The sequence below is a fragment of the Cryptomeria japonica genome, chromosome 5, assembly GCF_030272615.1.
Source record: "Cryptomeria japonica chromosome 5, Sugi_1.0, whole genome shotgun sequence".
Lineage (NCBI taxonomy): Eukaryota > Viridiplantae > Streptophyta > Pinopsida > Cupressales > Cupressaceae > Cryptomeria > Cryptomeria japonica.
This window is the reverse complement of record NC_081409.1, coordinates 774621510-774637168: the sequence shown is the minus strand read 5'-3', so window position 1 is coordinate 774637168 and position 15659 is coordinate 774621510.

Sequence of the window (15659 nt, the reverse complement as noted above, 5' to 3'; positions counted from 1 at the left end):
CAATCAATCTTGCCATTTTAGTGCCTTCTAGAACATGCCTTCTATATTTAGTAATCTGCTTTTAACCTGTCAGTGGATTTATTGGTCAATCACCAAGAATGGTTTCACGGTTCCCTTCACCTGCCTCGATCTACTCAAAAAGTCTGTTATGGATCTTTGTTGTTCATTTGACCTCAAATCAGAAACCTCTACTACGCATCCCGTGAATCACACAGTCGACATAAATGTCGACCTGTCACCTTCTACTCGCCGCCTGACACTTTACCAACTCAACAAGATGACCTGTGCATGCATGCCACTTAATCTTCATGTGGCCCCTTTGTCGGCATCCACCTTTGCTGGATCATCTGCGTTGGTATGGATGGGATCACTGACCAACTCCATTATCAGGTTCTTTTGTTGTTTCTTGAACCCTATCAGTTATACCCTAACCGGTCTGCCATCACCTTGCACTCTTCTTCTCTTTCGATGGAACACTCAACTGGTTAGCACTCTTGCTAACCTACCTTATGCACATCCTCATTAGATGGGAGTCTTCTGCATCTACACTTTGTTCGTATTTCCGATGGACATACTTACCGGTAATCACCATGATGACACCATGTCATCAACCTTTAACGGTTTCCATCTGAGCCATCTGCATACTAGTTTCACTCTCTATCTACAGCTGCTCAACCTTGCCTTCTTCATCATCAACTCAGACATCATCTCAACCGGTTTAGCAAGGTGACAAACCCATCACTTCTTTACTCTTCATTTTCTGTCCTGGTGGAACAACATGCCAACTCTTTATGATCCGGTGCACATCTCTAATTTCATGCACCTGAGGCATATTTTTGATTCATCGATAGATCCCATGTGAGCCTTCAAACTCCTACCTTTAACTCTTTTGTCTTATCTCACAGAACTATGATGCACACTTTCCATAATAGGAGATAAGCTCCACTTACTGGTGGGAGTGGATCCTTGTCATCAGCATCTTGCAATACACCAATGTGGCTTCCCTATTTGAGTAGCATATCTTCAAACAGGCACATGTGATCCGATTGGGGAACATTCACTGTCAGTCATCTCTTCAAATGGTGATTGCATCTTTATCCGGTGGAAGTCCTATTGTTTTGCATCCACACAACATATCGGTGTCCTGTAAATCCTTCTCCTTCAGTGTTGATGTGATTTAGGTGACATTCTGCCTCTTCTTCACAACCAATAGCTCAACATCTTCGATGTCATCATTTACTAGTTGTTATATCATATAGGTCTCCTGTCCATATCTTCAACACAAGTCAAACACTAACTTGTGTACCGGTGACTCCAATAGTCATTATACTGAATGACATTCTCTCCCTTACTAGTGGCCTACAACACTAGGTGATATCAAAGACATCACATCTGGTATGAATCAATGACATTTTTTGTACATACATCTCTTATACCAAGAGCCATCCTATACTGGTTGACATCAATGACAACACAATGCCAACAATCTCCCCCTGTGGCATTGATGTCAACACATGCAGTATCTGGCATACTACATAATCTCTCTCCCCCTTTGTGTGATCCATAGATTCTCACACATGTAGTATGCGGTATACTATAGAATCTCTCCCCCCCTTTGACAACAATGGCAAAGGGCATTGTTAGGGTTTCTCACCTCCTTGTATTTACTGGTCACTGTCAGAGATTTTTCTCCCCTTTTTGCTCTACCAGATGCATCTTCTCCTTTGATCATCATATCTTGAATCCTCTCAATCTCACAACATTTGAGATGGAGGGCTTGACCATCAACTGACACCAATTGTGCATACTAAACTGATACTAATTGTTAAAGCACTCAATTGTAGAAGGATGTGTCAGAGAATACTTATTATCTACCGGTCAGACTGCATCATATCCCACCTGATATCAAATTTTCTTTAGAATCAAGTGTGATTGTGCTATGAGTGAAACCACTTGGAAAAGTAGATACCCTTAATCATGAAATTCTTCTGGGTATTCTTGCAACAATTTCCAACATCGGTAGTTGAGGAAGCCAATACACCCACAAGTTCAAGCATACCGGTTCAGCATTATGATCACTTGAACTCCCCCTGAGTCATACATCTCAGGTCCACAATGTCGGTCAGGTCCAATACCGGGGCTCCAATCATCTCTATATACCAGTTGAGTTGTGCAAATGTGATCATTTGATTATCTTTTAGCTCCATTATATCCACCACAGCCTATGACATGATCTTGGATGTACACAATGCCATACAATGTCATCATCATGCCATAAATCAGAGCAGTTAGCCCAAAAAACATGCATGCCTGCATGATCAACAACCGGGCCAACATATGTCATTCAGGTCTTCATCATCACCACTTGAGACATAAACTCCTCATTCCATGATACTAGGGCTAATGCAATGATCTCTAGCCTTATTGTCTTACATAACCTACAAGAACCTGTTAGCATTCTTACCAGTAACATCTTGCACATACCGGTTTCTTATATCGATCCATCATAACTATCAGAGGACCTTCTTGTAACTCCTAACATCTTGTGTCAATGGCATCTTATTCCAATTGTAAATATTCCAATTATTGACACATGCAGTAGTGATCCATCTCTGATCTGCAGGTGTGTAGCCAAGGCAACCACTATGTACACTTATCTTCTCATTTCCTTTTTTCTAACTACCTGCAGCATGTTCTTTCATGTGTCCTTCTTCACTGGGGGGGAAAATGATAAGGTTAGTGTACTACTCCCCCTAAGGTCTTGCATCTCCTTTAAGCCTTAGGAGATATCCCATGGGCATTGAATGCACAGTGCTGATCCATGGATGCATCCTCTTGCTTCTTCCTCCATTCTTGCTTGATCTCATTCTTCTTCCCAATTTTAGTTTCAGGAGTAGGTCTTACCTTCTTTTTCAGATGGGTCCTTCCATTTCTAGGTTCTGCATCACAACCAAAAGCAGTGTTATAGTAGCACACAACATCCATGCCAATCTCATGACTGGGGAACCTTCTAACATATCGGTTTGACCATCTTCTTCTGGTCGTGTTGGTGTGACTAGCAATCGAAACCAGTGGACCTCTTGATCCTGTAGGGACATTTCTCCTTTGGTTCCATGTAGGTCTCTGACTTCCATATGCTATGTATCAATTTCTATGTTGAGCATAGCTGCTATATGGGCTTCCATGTGACTGTGAGTCCTTCTTCCTGTATTCATAACTTCTATGGCCAGATCTATTGTAGTTATAACAACCATTATTTGCATAACTAGGAGAGGGGATATGCATGTATCTACTCCTTGATATATTTTTCTCATATGCATGATATTTGTGAGATCCTAGATTATTCCTTCTATATCCTTTTCTACATTCTTCTACCCTATGTCCATGACCACTACATGCAAAGCAATAACCAAAGAAGAAAGATTTATAACTTACAAACTTATTCTGCCATGCATGGGGAGATCTTACCAGTTTAGAATCTCCATTTCTACTTCTCCGGGGATGGATCTTGGATTGTCCGCGCTCTGTAGCTCTTCCATCTGATGTCTTATTTTCCCACACTTGCTTTGTCTTGTGGGCGGTAGCATTTCCTTGTCTTCTACCCATAGGAAGTCTTCTATGTTGTCTTCTCATGTTCTTGCTTGCGATGAAGCTGTCTTCTCCCATTTTCCCTTTCCCTTTAGGATCTGCATTATTCCTCCTTCTTGCAGCACCGGTCTTCATCCTTTGCTACATGTCCTCACTGGTAGTAGTTAGATCTACCTTCTTCCGAGGAGCATCTCTAACTTTGAAGGTTTGTCCCTTGTTATCTCCATTTGAGGAGACAAACAAAATGTCATTGTGGGGGACATTCTTGCTAGTGGAGCATTCAATGGCACCACTTCCAAATCCTTTGGTGTCCTTGGCATGCTTTTGCTTTTTCAACATTTTGTCCAAGGCATCACCGTTGCCATCAAACCAGATTCTCACCTTGAGCTCATCCTGACATCTCTCAAGGTCATTTTGGAGAATCTCCATTTCTCCAACAAGCTGCTAATATTCTTTATCTTTTACCTCTAGATTAGATGCTAGATCTTTACACCGACACTCCTTGGTATCTTCTTGTTGAGTCTTTAACTCTGAGATGAATTTCTCAGATTTTTCAAGGCATTTTATCAACCGGTTCTGCTCCACAATAGCAGCATTCTTGAATAGCTTCTATTCATTTCTTACTCTACTGAGCTCCTCATGTGCATTTACAAGTTCTCCTTCAAGATCAACTTCTGGTTCCTCTTCTTCTTCACCTTCACTATCACTTCCAAACACATCTTTCTGGTAGGACTGATATGCATGATCATTCTCAGATGTGTGCCTCTCATCTTCTAATTCTTGAGCCATGAAGAGGTGGGTTCCTTCTTCATCATTGTTGTGGCTACTAGCAAATCTACCTTCATCATCAGCAAATGCATGAGTTGCAATTCTCATATTTTCTTCACAAACCGGTTCTATAGTAGTAGGCTCATTTCAATAGAGCTTCTTCAATCTGTCCCATAAGCTCTTTTCCAATCTGCATCTATCCACCTGTGAGGAGATATCATCTGATAACCCATAGAGTATAGCCTTCATTGTTGCATCATTACACTAGTTTCTTCTTTTTGCATCAGAATCAATGGGAGGACTAACTTTACTAGGGCATCCATTTACAACAAACATCCACACATCAAACCCTAGGGAGGATGAGTATACTTCCATTCTACAACTCCAAATGAAATAGTTTGAACCATCAAATGCCGGAGCTTGGAATGACGCTAAACAAACTATTATGTCCTTAAGCCAGAATCTACCCAAGCTAGAGAAAGCTTGTCTAACCAGGAACCTAGGCTCTGATACCAATTGTTAGACACATTGTACCACTGAGAGAGGGGTGAATCAGTGGTTCACAAACTTTTCCCTTTATCTATCCTATGTGTAAATACCAGTTATCTGATCTAACAGAAAGCTAACTTATAGGTTAGATGGGAGACTGATACAAATGCAAACATACATGAAAGGGGACATCTCATAACACCAGCATATACGAGGAAAACCCAAGATGGGAAAAACCTCGATGAGAAATGTTTCTGGAGTCTACTACTCCAATCCAGCCTCACAATGAAACTCTGATTACAATGTTTAGGGCACCAACCCCTGATTTAGAGCACCAACCCAAGGAGCACCAACCCCTGATTTAGGGCACCAACCCAAGGAGGTACAACCCCTGCACTGAGCTCCAAATTAGTGGTCTACAATGAGCATATTCAAATACAAAAGTAATAGTCTTGTTACAAATGGATTTTGTAACTCTTCTACAAATCTCTCTGTTGGTTATCCTCTCTCAAATTCTCTGCCAATTCTTTGCTCACCTCTCAATTGCAACACAATCTCCTGCTGCAACCCACTCTCTGCTGCACCTCACTCTTTGTTGGTTCTTCTCTCTATTGGTACTCTCTTCACTCAGCTATACTATTTCTCTCCACCGGTACTACACTCTGGCAGTTCTATGCTTGCCTTCTCTGCAATCTTTTGCAACTCTTCTCTGTCGATTTGGTCACTGTTGGTTCACTCCTCTGTCAGACTCAATGGCTGACTGCCGGTAGCCTCATGATGTTAGTTGAACACTTCAACCATGTTCTTCCTCACACTCAATCTCTTCTTCTTCTTCTTCTTGGTGAGCACTTGACTGATTTCACTTCTTTTACAACAACACTCTCTCATCCAGCAATAGCCTTCATCGATTTTGGCTTGCATATTTATAAACTAGTTTTCCCACCAAAAACCAATTCAAACTTCAGGTGGTTAGGGTTTCCTCATTGACCTCGAGGTAAACCAAATCCAATCAGATCTCATCCGATCTGATCACCTTGATTGATGAATTGTAACTCATCAATCAATCCCACCATTGTCGTGCCTTCCAGAACATGCCTTCTATATTTAGCAATCTACTTTTAACCTGTTAGCAGATTTCTTAGTCGATCACCAAGAATTGTTTCGTGGTTCCCTTCACCTGCCTCGATCTTCTCAAAAAGTATGTTCTGGATCTTTACTATCCGTTTGACCTCGAGCCACAAACCTCTACTACGAATCTCGTGAATCACACAGTCAACATAAATGTCGACCTCTCACCTTCTACTCTCCGCCTGACACTTTACCAACTCAACAACTTGACCTATGCATGCATGCCACTTAATCTCCATGTGGCCCCTTTGCTGGATCATCTGTGTTGGTATGGATGGGATCATCGACCAACTCCATTATCAGATTCTTCTCCCAGTTTTTGAACCCTATCGGTTATACCCTAATCAGTCTGCCATCACCTTGCACTCTTCTTCTCTTGCGGTGGAACACTCAACCAGTCAGCACGCTTCCTAACCTACCTTATCCACATCCTCATCAGATGAGAGTCTTCTGTATCTGCACTTTGTCTACATTACTGATGGACATACTTACCTGTAATCACCTTGATGACACCATTTCATCAACCTTCAACGGTTTCCATCTAAGGCATCTGCATACTAGTTGCACTCTCTATCTGTAGCTGCTCAACCTTGCCTTCTTCATCATCAGCCCAGACATCATCTCAGCCAGTTTGTCAAGGTGACAAACCCATCACTTTTTTATTCTTCCTTTTCTATCCCAGTGGCACAACATGCCAACTCTTTCTAATCCGGTGCACATCTCTGATTTCATGCACCTGAGGAATCTTTGTGATTCATCAATAGATCTAGTGTGAGCCTTCAAACACCTACCTTTAACTCTTTTGTCTTATCTCATAGAACTATGATGCACACTTTTCATAATAGGAGATAAGCTCCACTTACTAGTGGGAGTGGATCCTTGTCATCTGCATCCTATAATACACCAATGTGGCTTCCCTATTTGAGAAGCATATCTTCAAATAGGCACATGTGATCCGATTGGGGCACATTCACTATCAGTCATCTCTTCAAATGGTGACTGCATCTTATCTGGTGGGAGTCCTGCTATTTTGCATCCACACAACATATCAGTGTCCTATACATCCTTCTCCTTTGGTGTTGATGTGATTTAGGTAACATTCCGCCTCTTCATCATAATCAACAGCCCAACATCTTAGATGTCATCATTTACTAGTTTTAATATCATACCGGTCTCCTTTCCACATCTTCAACACAAGTCAAACACTAACTTGTCTACCGGTGACTTCAATGGTCATTGTACTGAATGACATTCTCTCCCTTACTGGTGACCCACAACACTAGGTAATATCAAAGACATCACATCCAGTATGCATCAATGACATTGCTGCACATACATCTCTTATACTGGTAGCCATCCTATACCAATTGACATCAATGACAACACAATGCCAACATTTCATTCTTATCACTTTGAATCGTGCACTTTAGGCCTTCAATTAATGGAAGAGATTCTCTATTAGGGTATTCTTGGGACATCCATTGTTGAAAGTTGACAAATTGATTGTCCAATTTTGAAAGTTGATCAATAGATACTCTAGTCAAAGCTTCTTCTTCATCATTGGAATCATCAATTGGGTAGATAGGGATGTTATTAGGATGGGAAGAATTAACATTATCCTCTTTGAAAAAGTCACCCAAATTAGGCTCCATCTCCTCAGGAGTTAAACCTTGGTAAGCCTTAATTATAATGCTTCGTCTAACGGGGATAGTGTAGGTAGGACTAATAGTGGTAAAACTCATGCACTAGAGGAAAAATTTGAATTTTGAATTTGAAATTTGAATAAAGTTTGCAAAATTGAATAATGTAAAATTCAAGGAAGTTATGATTACACAATTTGAACTTTGTTGAAAGGACGAATGACACAATTTCCAAAATAATTTAAGAAATTGAGATTTAAAATTAGGGCCAATGGAATACCACTTAATTTCAAAATAAAATTTGCTAAAATTTGAATTTTTAAAATCAGGGCAGATTATGATTAACCACTTAATTTCAATTTTTTCCTTGAAAGTTGTGATATTGAAATTGGGAAATATTTTTTTATTTTAGAGAGAGCAAAATTCGAGAAAATCAGCCAATTTTATGGATTTAAGCAATTAAATACAGTCATAACAGTCTCCTAAAATTTTGGGAAAAAAGCCAGGGACCGTGTTGAAAGTGCACACGATCCTCCCAACTTTTTCGAAAATTTTCAAGGATGAAAGTTATGATGATTTTAAAGCTGACCCCAAAAAATTGGTTGATTCTACGAAGTTTAGTTAGGTGAAATTAAGGTTTGAATGTGAAAATAGGACCCTATCAGGGTTTTAAAAAAGATAAGAATTTGAATTGCAAATTTAAAAAAGGTCAAACCTAATGGATAAGGGCACCTTAAATAATGTTTAGAAAACTGAAATTGATTGAAATTTGTACAAAATCCAATTAATTTTGAAAATTACGGTTTTAGGACCTAACCACTTAATTTTAAAATTTTGAATTTTGGAAAAGGGAGGGAAATTGAAATTTTGAATTTTAAACAAGAATACAAATCTAAAAACAGTCCTAAATCTGAAAATTAAATGTGAATTCAATTTTTGCACAAGTTCAAGTTGATTTTTGAAAATTAGAGTTTTGACAACTAACCACTTAATTTTGTAAATTTGAATTTGCAAATTGAACAAGACAATGATGAAATTGAATTTTTCAAGCAAATAAATTTTCAGATCTAAAACAATAGATAGCAATTTTTTATAAGACACAAGTTCAATTCCATTTTTTGGAAAACTAGGGTTCTAATTGAATTAACCACTAAGTTTTGTAAATTTGCCCTAAAATTAAACTTGTAAATGAAAAATATGCAATGATTTGAAATGTCAAGCATGTAAGACGTCGGGTTCACCAAAATATAATGGTGGTGAAAGAGGGTGATGAGGAAATCAAGAGGAAATCTTTTCTCTCCTCAAGAGAAGGAATAAAAGTTTCCCAAAAGATTCTCCTTAACCTTTTCATGCACATTACATTAAAAGAGGGGGGATAATTAACTAGATCCAATCTCAATAGGAAAAGATTGAATGCTAAGTGAATTAACAATGGATTTGGAAAGTAAAAGTAACCCCTCTTTTAGAATGTAAAAGGTTGAATTATGTGATTTAAGACTAAGTGTAAAGGAGACAAAGAAATGACTATAACTTGAGATAGGAATGCGGGATGAAGTTGTGCACCTAGAATCGACAGTATAATATCAAGACGAAGATCCCCTGCAAATTTGAGCGAAAGTTGTCGGGACCGTGTTGAAAGTGCACACAGTCCTCTGCAAAATCCGTGTGCCGAAAAGGGTTTTTCTGCCTCTAAGAATGAAGTCAAAATCTGCAAATACCTCTGCACACCTGCAACCTACACACGTAAAAGAGAGGAAAAGGGGTTGGGATTGGGGGTTGGCCTTCAGGTTAAACCCTAGTTTTGGATTTAACCAAATGATGTAAAGTAGTACTTGCAAGTAAATGTAAATGAAAGACTGAAATAGAATTCACCTCAAGGGAGGATGCAATTGAAATGTAGATAGAGTTGCTTGTGTGGAAATTAATGATGAAAGAGATCTCCTCTTCAATGGTTGAATCCTTGACTTGAATGGAGACTGATTTTTTGTCTTAGGCCGACATAGGGAAACTTTTCCCACTTCAAAATTGTAAAGCTCAATGCAAGATAAATGCAGAGGTGGCCAAAAATAGGGCAAGGACAAGGGCATCATGCCCCTGTCCTAGGAGGACAGGGATGCCATGCCCCTATCCTAAGAGGACAGGGGCACCACGCCCCTGTCCTGCCCTAATTCAGGATAGGAAGTAGCAAAGGAGAGTACGGGGTGCGAGGAAATGCAGTTTTCAGGTAGTGTGAGCATGTCTCGGGTCTCAAATCAGGCTTTGGGATTCATTTCGCCAATGTGAAGACCCAAATATGGTTGAAAATTGCAAGGTCACAATTTTATGATGCTACAATAAATATGATGAAAGATCTCTTTGTAGATCACGGTCATGGATGGTTATGGGATTATATCTGTGCGAATAAGATTTTAATTATAAGTAGATGTTTTGGTCGATCATAGGTGATTGAATTGGGTTTGTGTAAGAGGTTTAAGACCTCTGATATTGAGCTTAACTGGAATTGTACTCAAGCATAAGAGATTCTATTCTTGCAGTTCAATCTTATTTTTGGATTTTAGTCTGATGATTTCTTATAGTCAATGAGGCTCCTTTTGTGATGAACAGTGTGCTCTAGGTAGTGTGCCTTCCTGCATGTGTAGGCCCCTTATTTGTAATATTTATTCATTTGATCAGTGGATAGATATTGTGGATCACCAATCCCACTGTGGTTTTTCCTCTTTGAGGTTTTCCACGTATAAATCTTTGTGTTATGGTGTTGATCTTTGTGGTTGCATTATTACTTGTTGTTATTTGCGTTTATGCATACCGGTTACTAAGTTGTTGTGCTAACAAGGTTAAAATTAATCATACCCTAAGAACAGTGATTCCCCCCCCCGCCTCTTAGTGTTCCTGGATTCCAACAATTGGTATCAGAGCTTGGTGCCTCGGAATAAGTCCAACAGCTTGAGGAAGACCCTGAATCCAAAATCCATGGAGGTGAGTTTGAGGAAAGAACTTGAAGTAGCACTTGAAGACTATGATGTTGAAAGATTGAAGAACATGAAGCTGGAAGATGAGATGAATTCTACAAAAGATGAGTTGAGATCTGCAAAGGAATTCATCTTTACTCTTCAAGAGAGGTTGTCATTTGCACAAGCCAAAAGGAAAGAACTTTGTGATCAATTACAAAATCAGGATGATGATGAAAAAAATGCTCTTAAAGGACTATGCCAGAAGTTGAGTCAAGAAAATAGTGTCATGAAGAATGAAATGCAAGCCCTAACCATGAGGATATCCAAGGAGATTTAAGACTGGAAGAAGAATGAAGAAAATCTTTCCAAATCTCTGAAAGACGGATCTGAAGAATGCATTAGGTTGGCACATGAGAATGATATGTTGAGAACTAAATTAGTAAAATCTTAGAATAATGAGCAAGAGTTGGAAAGAATGATGATAGTCCTAAGAGATTTTCTGGATAATGCAAATGAATACAAAGAAAAGTTCAAGGCCAGTTCTACAAAGCTTGATGAGTTATTGAAGAATCAAAGGGACAATGGAGATACTAGAGGTCTTGGATTTGAGCATGGAGAAAGCTCTGGTACTACAAATCAGGATGATACATCTGGTCAGAAGAACAATCAGGAAAATCCACCAGTCAACTGGAATCAGAGGTCACTGGTAAGGCAACCCAATGCACATAAATTTAATGGTAGATGCTTTGTTTGCAATAATTTTGGTCATATGGAAAGTCAATATAGAAATAGAGTCAATCAGAACAATAATTCATTCACCAATCAGTGTTTCAATTGCAAAAAGTATGGTCATAGGATAATAGATTGTAGAATGAATGTAAAATGTCATGCATTTGGAAAGTTTGGACATATGGCTAATCAATGTAGGTCAAGAAATGATCAAGGTTATAGCAAGGCAATTCAAAAGAACAATGTCACTTGTTATGCATGCAACAAAGTAGCACACATTGCTAAATTTTACAGATACAAGAACCTATCGACAGGAAATGGAAAATCCAATGAGAAGGGAAAGCAAAAAGTTGATGATATTCGGAAGGAGCATGAGAAGAAGTGGATAAGAAAATTTAAGGATCAACCGGCAGAAGCAAATACCCTGGCTACTTAACTAGCAGAACAAGGTATTCATGCACTGGCAATGGGAAATGCATCCGGTAACTATGGCATTATCCTTAGGGGGAGGCAAACTGATGATAGATCTTGCATTGCCCTTGGTAGTGGTCTGAAAACCTGTTTTAGACATTGGAGAAGTCAGTCTGAAGGTTAACCGATGAAGATTTGTTGGATCTTGGATCTAGTTTGGTTTACCAGTAAGACACCTTATGAGTTATGGTTTGGTCATACACCTATAGTTAAGTATTTCAGAATCTTTGGTAGTAAATTATTTATCAAAAGAGATGATTCCATTGGAAATCCGTTGGAAAGTTTGATCCTAGATGTGATGAAGGGATATTTCTTGGTTATTCAACTAAAAGCAAAGCATATAGATGTTATAAAAAAAGATTGCAGAGAATCGTGAAGAGCGCTAATGTCAAGGTGGATGAGCAGTACAGAGGTCAAATCAAAAATTATGAAAGAGAACCGAAAGTGGAAATGATCATAACTGATCTAGTAATGCCTACACTGGAACATAATGTTGAACCAATTACCCTGACAATATCAGAAAATTCAACAGTAACTGAAGATCATAGCAGAGAAACAGAAAGTCAGAAGACTCCTAGGTATGTAAGGTTGAATCATTTAGAAGATCAGATCATTGGAGACAAGAGCAAAGGAGTGATGACAAGGAGAAGGTTGGTAGCTGAAGAAGTATGCTTAATTTATCAAATTGAACCGGCTTCAGTAGCTAAAGCATGTAAGGATAAGTGTTGGATGAAAGCTAAGGAAGAGGAATTGGATCAGATAAGAAAATAACAACACATGGACTTTAGTTCCCTAGCCTAAAAATAAGAATGTTATTAGAACTAAATGGGTTCTTAGGAATAAATTGAATGAAGATGGACAATTTGTTAAAAGCAAGGCTCGATTGGTCTACAAAGGATACTCTTAGAAGGAAGGAATTGATTATGATGAAACTTTTTGCTCAAATGTGGATTGGGTTGGAGATATAGATGACTAGAAAAACACATCTGATGGAGATTTCTTTCTTGGAAAGAAACTTGTTTCATGGATCAGCAAGAAATAGTCATGTACTTCTTTATCTATTGTTGAAGCTGAGTATGTTGTTGCTTCTACTAACTGTACACAAATTCTATGGATGAAGCAAATGTTGAAAGATATAAAGGTAGATTGTGATGAACCGGTAGTTATTCACTGTGATAACTCTACTGCTATTGACATATCAAAGAATCTAGTATTTCACTCTAAGACAAAGCACATATCAATAAATTATAACTTTTTGAAGGAAAAGGTAGAAGCAAATGAAGTCAGATTGGTTTATGTGAACACTAAAGAGCAAATTGCAGACATCTTCACTAAACCTTTGGCCAGGGAATCATTTGAGTACTTTAGAGACAAATTGGGGGTCTTTGCCCCGATAGAGACTTAAGTGATGCTGATTGGCATCAATCTGACATGCATTATCAAAACTATTATTCATTCCGGATGTTTTGGTGCTACTACTCAGGGGGAGTAGTCAGTTGTGAAGTTATATGGTTTTTCTTTGATGTTTATGTCAGATTTATGGCATTAATGTCAAAGGGGGAGAGATATACATGTGAAAAATAGAGCTTAATAAAGATATCAGTCGCAGGGGGAGTTTGGTTTATGGTTGGTTAATTGGTTCAAAACTTCATTGATGTATCATTTGTTGGGTGTCTTCCATTGGGGGAGACTTTTTGGCATTTCTTGGCACTTGGATGTTTTTTACATCTAGTGTTTCCATCAATGCCAAAGAGGCCAAGGAGATTGTTGGCAATATGGAGGAATTGATTATGTGTTGCATTGATGTTTTTCATTGATGTCAACACTAGCTTGTTTGGGTGTCTACCGAGTTCCGGTAGAGTGGTTGGATTGTGATGATGATCAGGAGACCATCTCTGGTATTCTCCGGTATGTTACGATTAGTGGTATTGGTTTGGTTCAGTCATTCATGTCATTCAGATGCATGTCACATTTAGTTGGTTTAGAATTTGGTGAACCGGAAGCTATCATATGTTCTAGTAAGCCTTTTGGTTACCGGTAAGGGTTTTACCAATAGAGCTTTACTGAAGATCTTTTGATGGATTTGATCAGTGGTGTTGGTGCAACTTCTAGAAGGTTCTCAGGATCCTAATGGTTATCATGTTCGTGTTCCATTTGATCGGTGGTGTTGTATTTGGCTTATGATGACCTATTTTAGGTCTGATGCTATTTTGAGTTATTCTTCTAGGTTATGGACCAGTTTGTGTAACGTCTTGGTGGATGCTCCTGATGCATTACCGGTTGGATTTATTGATTGGATAGTGTTATTTCAGCCTTATGCCAACTTGGGTTGCAGATTTATGTAATGGATTTATTGTATTATCTTTTAGGTGGCCAACCTAATTGTTTAGGTCAAGGGTTTTTATAAATATGATGTAAGATCTCTTTGTAGATCACAGTCATGGATGGTTATGGGCTTAACTGTGTGCGAATAAGACTGTAATCATATGCAGAGATTTTTCTCAATCATAGGTGATCGAATTGGATTTGTGCAAGAGGTTCAAGACCTCTAGTATTGAGCTTAACTGGAACTGTACTCAGGCATAAGAGATTCTATTCTTGCAGTTCAATCTTCTTTCCGAATTGTAGTCCAATGATTTCTTGTAGTCAGTGAGGCTCCTTTTGTGATGAGCAGTGTGATCTAGGTAGTGTGCCTTCTTACATGTGCAGGCCCCTTATTTGTAATATTTATTCATCTGATCAGTGCATAGATATTGTGGGTCACCAATCCCACCACGGTTTTTCCTCTTTGAGGTTTTCCACATATAAATATCTGTGTTATGGTGTTGATCTTTGTGGTTGCATCATTACTTATTGTTATTTTCTTTTATGCATATCGATTACTAAGTTGTTGTGCTAACAAGGTTAAAATTAATCATACCCAGAGAACACTAATTCAACCCCCGCCCCCCCTCTCAATGTTCTTGGATTCCAACACATGAAACATGCATTGTGACCATGGAAAGCATGATAGAAAGACTTATTTGAATCCATGAAAAACTCATGAAAATATCATGCATGCATATTATGTTGAATATCCAGGCAACTGAGAGAGGGGGTGAATCAATTGATTACTTAAAACAATTTTTTTATCCTTTTTCACATTCAGATCCAACCCAATAGAACTAATTAACACAGACATAGCATGAAAACAAAAACATACAACAGATCACACAAAGGACATTAGATATAACGTGGAAAACCCAAGGGAAAAACCATGGAGAATGTTAGTTCTCAATATAAAACCACCATAAAGGTGACATTGGTTAAGGTGATTTTTACAAAGGGTGGTTCACTACTAGAACACTCGTTGTAGGTGGGCTCACTGCCCAGAAAAAGGCTCATTGCCAAAGAAAGAGAGAAATAAAGAAAGAATCCACCATTAAAACATAATTTGCACAAACCAGACTACTTCCAGTGCCTTAAAACCAACACACTCACTCACATCACCAACAACCAAATCTTTCCTTTCTAATCTCGCATATCTTCAAAACAATATCACTTTTTCTATATCTATCACAATTAGATCATCCTCATATATATACTATCTTCCGGGAAGCATAATGTTCCAAGTTGGCCAAGACAAGGATCTAAAAATAGGTCAACACTAAACATTCTAGTGGTGGGAAGGAATGAGTAGTAGACCACACCACAACACACATCAATGGTCAGAACAACAAGTTACAATCATTACAAATTTGGGACCCAAAAACCATGATACATAGGCTACACCACAAGCCGCTGCTTATCCTTGAATTTTGGACTTAATCCAGACCCAAACACCATTGCCCAAAGAAAAAAAGATAAGAATGGGGCCAAGATACAAATTAATACCAACGATCAACACCATATCCAA